Below are 9,063 nucleotides of genomic sequence, written 5' to 3' on the forward strand. Positions count from 1 at the left end.
GTATACGATCTGATTTCTGAAAAGAAAGATTTTTAAATGCTAACGTTTTGCCACAATGCGTCAATGTTTTAAAGAAATAAAATGTTAATATGTAATTTTATTACATAAAAACCCAAAATATAGCCATGCATATGCACACAGATATGCATACTTTATATGTAAACATAAACAACATGATTCAATGAATAAAATGATAGAGATTTTCTTTATCATTGAGCTTTATTCTTTTCCTGAACTTAAGGTTATTTCAGGTACTTCAGGGCTCCAGAGCTTGCCAGGAGACGCACATGTCCAAGAAGGCCAGTCCCCAGCAGGGAAGCAGGATGGAGCCCCAGGTGCAGGTAGGTCACGGCACGATGGGGGTACTGGGGATGGTCGAAGGCAGGCAGGGAGGCTCGGGCTCAGGCAACGGGGAGGGAAGCATCGGGGTGTATGTGGGGCACAGGTAGGCCAAGGCAGGATGCAGTGAGGGGCGCTGTGTGGGACCCAAGTAGGAAGGGAGGGGAGGGGTGCTTCAGGAGCCAGGGTCGGGCTATCCCCTCCCCCCACCTCCTGCCACCTCCCAAAGCAGCAGCTGAGTCCCTCCTGAGCTCCCTGTCGGACAGGCCCAGCTTTGGCATCTGCGTCCTTGCCCCAAGTTGCTACACGGCTCCCCTCATCTGGAGCCCCCGGCCCACTTTTCTTTCCCACCACAGACTGAATGCATCTTTGGACATGTGGCTGGCTCTGGGATGAAATGTTTCCAGGGCACTTCATTGGCACTCTTAACTCGTGTCATAACACACTGAATTGGTTTATAAGTACGTTTATAAATAGCTCATTCACAGGAATATCAAACTTCCTCACTCTTGGTCAACATTGACAGATTGTAATTTATCTTAGCATGTTATACATACTCCAGTTAAGTATTTTTCCCCCTTTGTCTGTGATCGTCTACAGAGAAAACTGGCCTGCTAGTAGCTGAGAGTCCATCTCTGCCTTTGCTCTTTCATTTTTCCTGAACTTCCCGTGTGGGATAATTTCTCATATTGCTTTCCCTGATCCTAACTTACTTATTATAATTAAGAGGGGTGTAGGAATAGGAATATAGTATAGTTATGAATGTACAATAACATATATTCCATTATTCTAAATTGATTTAAATTTACTTAAAAATTATAGTTGAAGATAGAGTGCCTCGTTTGGAAGGGAAGGGGGTCTACACAATATTTGCTTTTATAACGGGGGTATTGGGCCTGAAATGATAGCTATGGCCATAAGTTAGCAACGTTTGCTAGGAACTGGGTTGATGTTAACTCTGCTAGTTCTGATCCATAGATCACAGTCCTTTGTAGATCTATGGTCTATTGTAGACTTTGTGTGTTAGGTGCAGCATTTATCACATTTTATGTACCGCATTATATATATGACATTCAGTAGCTTACCCTTCTAAATGAAAAGATAAAAGGACTATAGATGAGTAGATTCTTAGTGAGCTGTTCCCCGCCCTCTCCCATTCCCACTAATTTGGTTAGAGATAGCCAATACAGAAGATTCTTTAAACATGTGGATGAGGATAGAAACTCAATCCTTAACCATTACACAGTTTCAGGACTGACTTTAAATTAAATTTTAGGCTATCATTAGCAGTGTACCGCTATTCTCAGGTTTCTTTTATAGTCTCTTGTTTCGATGACCTTTTCGTACTTCGGTCTTTGCTTAATTTCATTCAGAGGTAGAAAATACGGTAATTTTTAACAACTCCTTGGTAATTCTGCAAATACAAAGGAACTTTTAAAAAGGCAGATTTAAAAAGAAAAGAATTGATTTGATTCCAAAGCTGGTATTAACATATTTTCATGCAGAGGAAAGATAAGGAGCAAGATGAATCTTAAGGTTATAAGAGGCCCATCAAATTGACCTACATGAGCTCACAGAAGTTACACGTTTCCTAAGGCCAAGGAACTCTTTCATGACCTTGAAGGGTATATTAGTATTTCTATGTAAGTCATTACATTTTCAAACATTGGAACTGCTCAGATTTGGTTCACTGCACAAACCAATCACTTAGAATGTGAAAGAGCATGACTTTGGTCTCCTGGAGACAGCTCTTCTGTGATTGAGCTCTCCTTTGCACGGCCTGTCTACCTTCCCTTTGAATTTTTTTTTCTTGTTGTTGTTTTGTTTTTTTTTTCCCCTTGTCAGCCTACATTGTGAATGCAACTGATAGAACAAACACCAACACCTAACACTGGAAACTCTCTCCTCTGAACTCATTTGAAACACATGCTGAGGTTCTCAATCGGCAAGTTTTATAAAATGTCAGAACGTTTTATTAGAGTTGGGAGTGATTGTTGGACTCATTATAATCACACAGGGAGCTTAAGAAAATACTAATGCCTCAGCCCCACCTTCAGAAATTCTGAATTAACTTGTCTGGGGAAGGCTGCAGGCCCCTATGTTTTTAAAAAGTTTTCCAAGCAATTTGAATGTCCAGCCAATTGGAGAACCACTGGGCTAGTCCCATGCGATCAGATAAAAACAGAAATTCATATAGGATTGGACATAGCAAAGGGCACAAAACTAGACATCAGAATAGCTGAGACTAAACACTGACGGCGCCGGCCCTCCCCGCCCCGCAGAGGCCCGCGCGGCCTCCCTCCGCCGCGGGGACCCGGGGTGGCAGCCGCCGCAACCCCCGTCCTTCCCGCGCGCCGCGCCCTGCCGCCGCCGCCGCCGCCGCCGCCGCCGCCGCCGCCGCCGCCGCCGCCGCCGCCGCAGCCCGCACTCACCTCAGGGGCGCAACCGGCACAGCCGGCCGTCGGCCTCGTTCCCGCCGAAGCGTCTCGGTGCGGTACTCACTGCGCGGGCCGGTTCTTCCCCGGCGGTCGCAGGGGGTTCAGGGATGGGGGGGCGGGGAACGGCCGTCACACGAGCAACGAACCGAAGCGCCGCCTGGTGGCATTTTCCACAGGCCGGCGCCACCGCAGCCGCCTTGGGTCCGCACAGCCCCCTGCCGGCCGCAGCTCTTGCTGTCTCGCCGAGCCGACAAGCCTCCGCGGACAGGGGAGGGAGCCGCGGCGCGAGTCGGAGGCCGGGCGGGGGTGTGCGCAGACTCTTTCCTCTGGGGACTGTGCGCATGCGCACCCGCGGGGCGGGACCCGCGGCCCCTGCGTGGGGGCGGGACCCGCGGCCGCTGCGAGGGGGCCGGCCCCGCCCAGGGGCGCTGGTCCGGCTCAGCCAATCGCGAGCGCCGGGTACCTCTTGGCGCGGGCGATTTGAATGGTTCGCGGCCGCCCGAGGTGGCGGCAGGTGGGCACGCCGCTGCCCTTTTGGGAGCTTCTCTGAGATCGGGAGGGGAACCCGCCCCTCGTCCTTTCGCCGGAGCCCCACCCTCCCCAGGCCGCGGGACTGGCGAAAAAAAAAACAGCTGGGAAAGTAAAACAACACTGACTTCAGGATAACGGTTACCTCTTTGGATGCAAAGAAGGGAATGGGATAAAGGAAAGGTGAAAAAGAAACTTCAAGCATTTGTATACGATCTGATTTCTGAAAAGAAAGATTTTTAAATGCTAACGTTTTGCCACAACGCGTCAATGTTTTAAAGAAATAAAATGTTAATATGTAATTTTATTACATAAAAACCCAAAATATAGCCATGCATATGCACACAGATATGCATACTTTATATGTAAACATAAACAACATGATTCAATGAATAAAATGATAGAGATTTTCTTTATCATTGAGCTTTATTCTTTTCCTGAACTTAAGGTTATTTCAGGTACTTCAGGGCTCCAGAGCTTGCCAGGAGACGCACATGTCCAAGAAGGCCAGTCCCCAGCAGGGAAGCAGGATGGAGCCCCAGGTGCAGGTAGGTCACGGCACGATGGGGGTACTGGGGATGGTCGAAGGCAGGCAGGGAGGCTCGGGCTCAGGCAACGGGGAGGGAAGCATCGGGGTGTATGTGGGGCACAGGTAGGCCAAGGCAGGATGCAGTGAGGGGCGCTGTGTGGGACCCAAGTAGGAAGGGAGGGGAGGGGTGCTTCAGGAGCCAGGGTCGGGCTATCCCCTCCCCCCACCTCCTGCCACCTCCCAAAGCAGCAGCTGAGTCCCTCCTGAGCTCCCTGTCGGACAGGCCCAGCTTTGGCATCTGCGTCCTTGCCCCACGTTGCTACACGGCTCCCCTCATCTGGAGCCCCCGGCCCACTTTTCTTTCCCACCACAGACTGAATGCATCTTTGGACATGTGGCTGGCTCTGGGATGAAATGTTTCCAGGGCACTTCATTGGCACTCTTAACTCGTGTCATAACACACTGAATTGGTTTATAAGTACGTTTATAAATAGCTCATTCACAGGAATATCAAACTTCCTCACTCTTGGTCAACATTGACAGATTGTAATTTATCTTAGCATGTTATACATACTCCAGTTAAGTATTTTTCCCCCTTTGTCTGTGATCGTCTACAGAGAAAACTGGCCTGCTAGTAGCTGAGAGTCCATCTCTGCCTTTGCTCTTTCATTTTTCCTGAACTTCCCGTGTGGGATAATTTCTCATATTGCTTTCCCTGATCCTAACTTACTTATTATAATTAAGAGGGGTGTAGGAATAGGAATATAGTATAGTTATGAATGTACAATAACATATATTCCATTATTCTAAATTGATTTAAATTTACTTAAAAATTATAGTTGAAGATAGAGTGCCTCGTTTGGAAGGGAAGGGGGTCTACAGAATATTTGCTTTTATAACGGGGGTATTGGGCCTGAAATGATAGCTATGGCCATAAGTTAGCAACGTTTGCTAGGAACTGGGTTGATGTTAACTCTGCTAGTTCTGATCCATAGATCACAGTCCTTTGTAGATCTATGGTCTATTGTAGACTTTGTGTGTTAGGTGCAGCATTTATCACATTTTATGTACCGCATTATATATATGACATTCAGTAGCTTACCCTTCTAAATGAAAAGATAAAAGGACTATAGATGAGTAGATTCTTAGTGAGCTGTTCCCCGCCCTCTCCCATTCCCACTAATTTGGTTAGAGATAGCCAATACAGAAGATTCTTTAAACATGTGGATGAGGATAGAAACTCAATCCTTAACCATTACACAGTTTCAGGACTGACTTTAAATTAAATTTTAGGCTATCATTAGCAGTGTACCGCTATTCTCAGGTTTCTTTTATAGTCTCTTGTTTCGATGACCTTTTCGTACTTCGGTCTTTGCTTAATTTCATGCAGAGGTAGAAAATACGGTAATTTTTAACAACTCCTTGGTAATTCTGCAAATACAAAGGAACTTTTAAAAAGGCAGATTTAAAAAGAAAAGAATTGATTTGATTCCAAAGCTGGTATTAACATATTTTCATGCAGAGGAAAGATAAGGAGCAAGATGAATCTTAAGGTTATAAGAGGCCCATCAAATTGACCTACATGAGCTCACAGAAGTTACACGTTTCCTAAGGCCAAGGAACTCTTTCATGACCTTGAAGGGTATATTAGTATTTCTATTCAAGTCATTACATTTTCAAACATTGGAACTGCTCAGATTTGGTTCACTGCACAAACCAATCACTTAGAATGTGAAAGAGCATGACTTTGGTCTCCTGGAGACAGCTCTTCTGTGACTGAGCTCTCGTTTGCACGGCCTGTCTACCTTCCCTGTGAATTTTTTTTTCTTGTTTTTTTTTTTTGTTTGTTGGTTTTTTTTTTTTCCCCTTGTCAGCCTACATTGTGAATGCAACTGATAGAACAAACACCAACACCTAACACTGGAAACTCTCTCCTCTGAACTCATTTGAAACACATGCTGAGGTTCTCAATCGGCAAGTTTTATAAAATGTCAGAACGTTTTATTAGAGTTGGGAGTGATTGTTGGACTCATTATAATCACACAGGGAGCTTAAGAAAATACTAATGCCTCAGCCCCACCTTCAGAAATTCTGAATTAACTTGTCTGGGGAAGGCTGCAGGCCCCTATGTTTTTAAAAAGTTTTCCAAGCAATTTGAATGTCCAGCCAATTGGAGAACCACTGGGCTAGTCCCATGCGATCAGATAAAAACAGAAATTCATATAGGATTGGACATAGCAAAGGGCACAAAACTAGACATCAGAATAGCTGAGACTAAACACTGACGGCGCCGGCCCTCCCCGCCCCGCAGAGGCCCGCGCGGCCTCCCTCCGCCGCGGGGACCCGGGGTGGCAGCCGCCGCAACCCCCGTCCTTCCCGCGCGCCGCGCCCTGCCGCCGCCGCCGCCGCCGCCGCCGCCGCCGCCGCAGCCCGCACTCACCTCAGGGGCGCAACCGGCACAGTCGGCCGTCGGCCTCGTTCCCGCCGAAGCGTCTCGGTGCGGTACTCACTGCGCGGGCCGGTTCTTCCCCGGCGGTCGCAGGGGGTTCAGGGATGGGGGGGCGGGGAACGGCCGTCACACGAGCAACGAACCGAAGCGCCGCCTGGTGGCATTTTCCACAGGCCGGCGCCACCGCAGCCGCCTTGGGTCCGCACAGCCCCCTGCCGGCCGCAGCTCTTGCTGTCTCGCCGAGCCGACAAGCCTCCGCGGACAGGGGAGGGAGCCGCGGCGCGAGTCGGAGGCCGGGCGGGGGTGTGCGCAGACTCTTTCCTCTGGGGACTGCGCGCATGCGCACCCGCGGGGCGGGACCCGCGGCCCCTGCGTGGGGGCGGGACCCGCGGCCGCTGCGAGGGGGCCGGCCCCGCCCAGGGGCGCTGGTCCGGCTCAGCCAATCGCGAGCGCCGGGTACCTCTTGGCGCGGGCGATTTGAATGGTTCGCGGCCGCCCGAGGTGGCGGCAGGTGGGCACGCCGCTGCCCTTTTGGGAGCTTCTCTGAGATCGGGAGGGGAACCCGCCCCTCGTCCTTTCGCCGGAGCCCCACCCTCCCCAGGCCGCGGGACTGGCGAAAAAAAAAACAGCTGGGAAAGTAAAACAACACTGACTTCAGGATAACGGTTACCTCTTTGGATGCAAAGAAGGGAATGGGATAAAGGAAAGGTGAAAAAGAAACTTCAAGCATTTGTATACGATCTGATTTCTGAAAAGAAAGATTTTTAAATGCTAACGTTTTGCCACAATGCGTCAATGTTTTAAAGAAATAAAATGTTAATATGTAATTTTATTACATAAAAACCCAAAATATAGCCATGCATATGCACACAGATATGCATACTTTATATGTAAACATAAACAACATGATTCAATGAATAAAATGATAGAGATTTTCTTTATCATTGAGCTTTATTCTTTTCCTGAACTTAAGGTTATTTCAGGTACTTCAGGGCTCCAGAGCTTGCCAGGAGACGCACATGTCCAAGAAGGCCAGTCCCCAGCAGGGAAGCAGGATGGAGCCCCAGGTGCAGGTAGGTCACGGCACGATGGGGGTACTGGGGATGGTCGAAGGCAGGCAGGGAGGCTCGGGCTCAGGCAACGGGGAGGGAAGCATCGGGGTGTATGTGGGGCACAGGTAGGCCAAGGCAGGATGCAGTGAGGGGCGCTGTGTGGGACCCAAGTAGGAAGGGAGGGGAGGGGTGCTTCAGGAGCCAGGGTCGGGCTATCCCCTCCCCCCACCTCCTGCCACCTCCCAAAGCAGCAGCTGAGTCCCTCCTGAGCTCCCTGTCGGACAGGCCCAGCTTTGGCATCTGCGTCCTTGCCCCACGTTGCTACACGGCTCCCCTCATCTGGAGCCCCCGGCCCACTTTTCTTTCCCACCACAGACTGAATGCATCTTTGGACATGTGGCTGGCTCTGGGATGAAATGTTTCCAGGGCACTTCATTGGCACTCTTAACTCGTGTCATAACACACTGAATTGGTTTATAAGTACGTTTATAAATAGCTCATTCACAGGAATATCAAACTTCCTCACTCTTGGTCAACATTGACAGATTGTAATTTATCTTAGCATGTTATACATACTCCAGTTAAGTATTTTTCCCCCTTTGTCTGTGATCGTCTACAGAGAAAACTGGCCTGCTAGTAGCTGAGAGTCCATCTCTGCCTTTGCTCTTTCATTTTTCCTGAACTTCCCGTGTGGGATAATTTCTCATATTGCTTTCCCTGATCCTAACTTACTTATTATAATTAAGAGGGGTGTAGGAATAGGAATATAGTATAGTTATGAATGTACAATAACATATATTCCATTATTCTAAATTGATTTAAATTTACTTAAAAATTATAGTTGAAGATAGAGTGCCTCGTTTGGAAGGGAAGGGGGTCTACAGAATATTTGCTTTTATAACGGGGGTATTGGGCCTGAAATGATAGCTATGGCCATAAGTTAGCAACGTTTGCTAGGAACTGGGTTGATGTTAACTCTGCTAGTTCTGATCCATAGATCACAGTCCTTTGTAGATCTATGGTCTATTGTAGACTTTGTGTGTTAGGTGCAGCATTTATCACATTTTATGTACCGCATTATATATATGACATTCAGTAGCTTACCCTTCTAAATGAAAAGATAAAAGGACTATAGATGAGTAGATTCTTAGTGAGCTGTTCCCCGCCCTCTCCCATTCCCACTAATTTGGTTAGAGATAGCCAATACAGAAGATTCTTTAAACATGTGGATGAGGATAGAAACTCAATCCTTAACCATTACACAGTTTCAGGACTGACTTTAAATTAAATTTTAGGCTATCATTAGCAGTGTACCGCTATTCTCAGGTTTCTTTTATAGTCTCTTGTTTCGATGACCTTTTCGTACTTCGGTCTTTGCTTAATTTCATGCAGAGGTAGAAAATACGGTAATTTTTAACAACTCCTTGGTAATTCTGCAAATACAAAGGAACTTTTAAAAAGGCAGATTTAAAAAGAAAAGAATTGATTTGATTCCAAAGCTGGTATTAACATATTTTCATGCAGAGGAAAGATAAGGAGCAAGATGAATCTTAAGGTTATAAGAGGCCCATCAAATTGACCTACATGAGCTCACAGAAGTTACACGTTTCCTAAGGCCAAGGAACTCTTTCATGACCTTGAAGGGTATATTAGTATTTCTATTCAAGTCATTACATTTTCAAACATTGGAACTGCTCAGATTTGGTTCACTGCACAAACCAATCACTT

This window comes from Camelus bactrianus, unplaced genomic scaffold (assembly GCF_048773025.1).
Source record: "Camelus bactrianus isolate YW-2024 breed Bactrian camel unplaced genomic scaffold, ASM4877302v1 HiC_scaffold_21, whole genome shotgun sequence".
Taxonomy (NCBI): Eukaryota; Metazoa; Chordata; class Mammalia; order Artiodactyla; family Camelidae; genus Camelus; species Camelus bactrianus.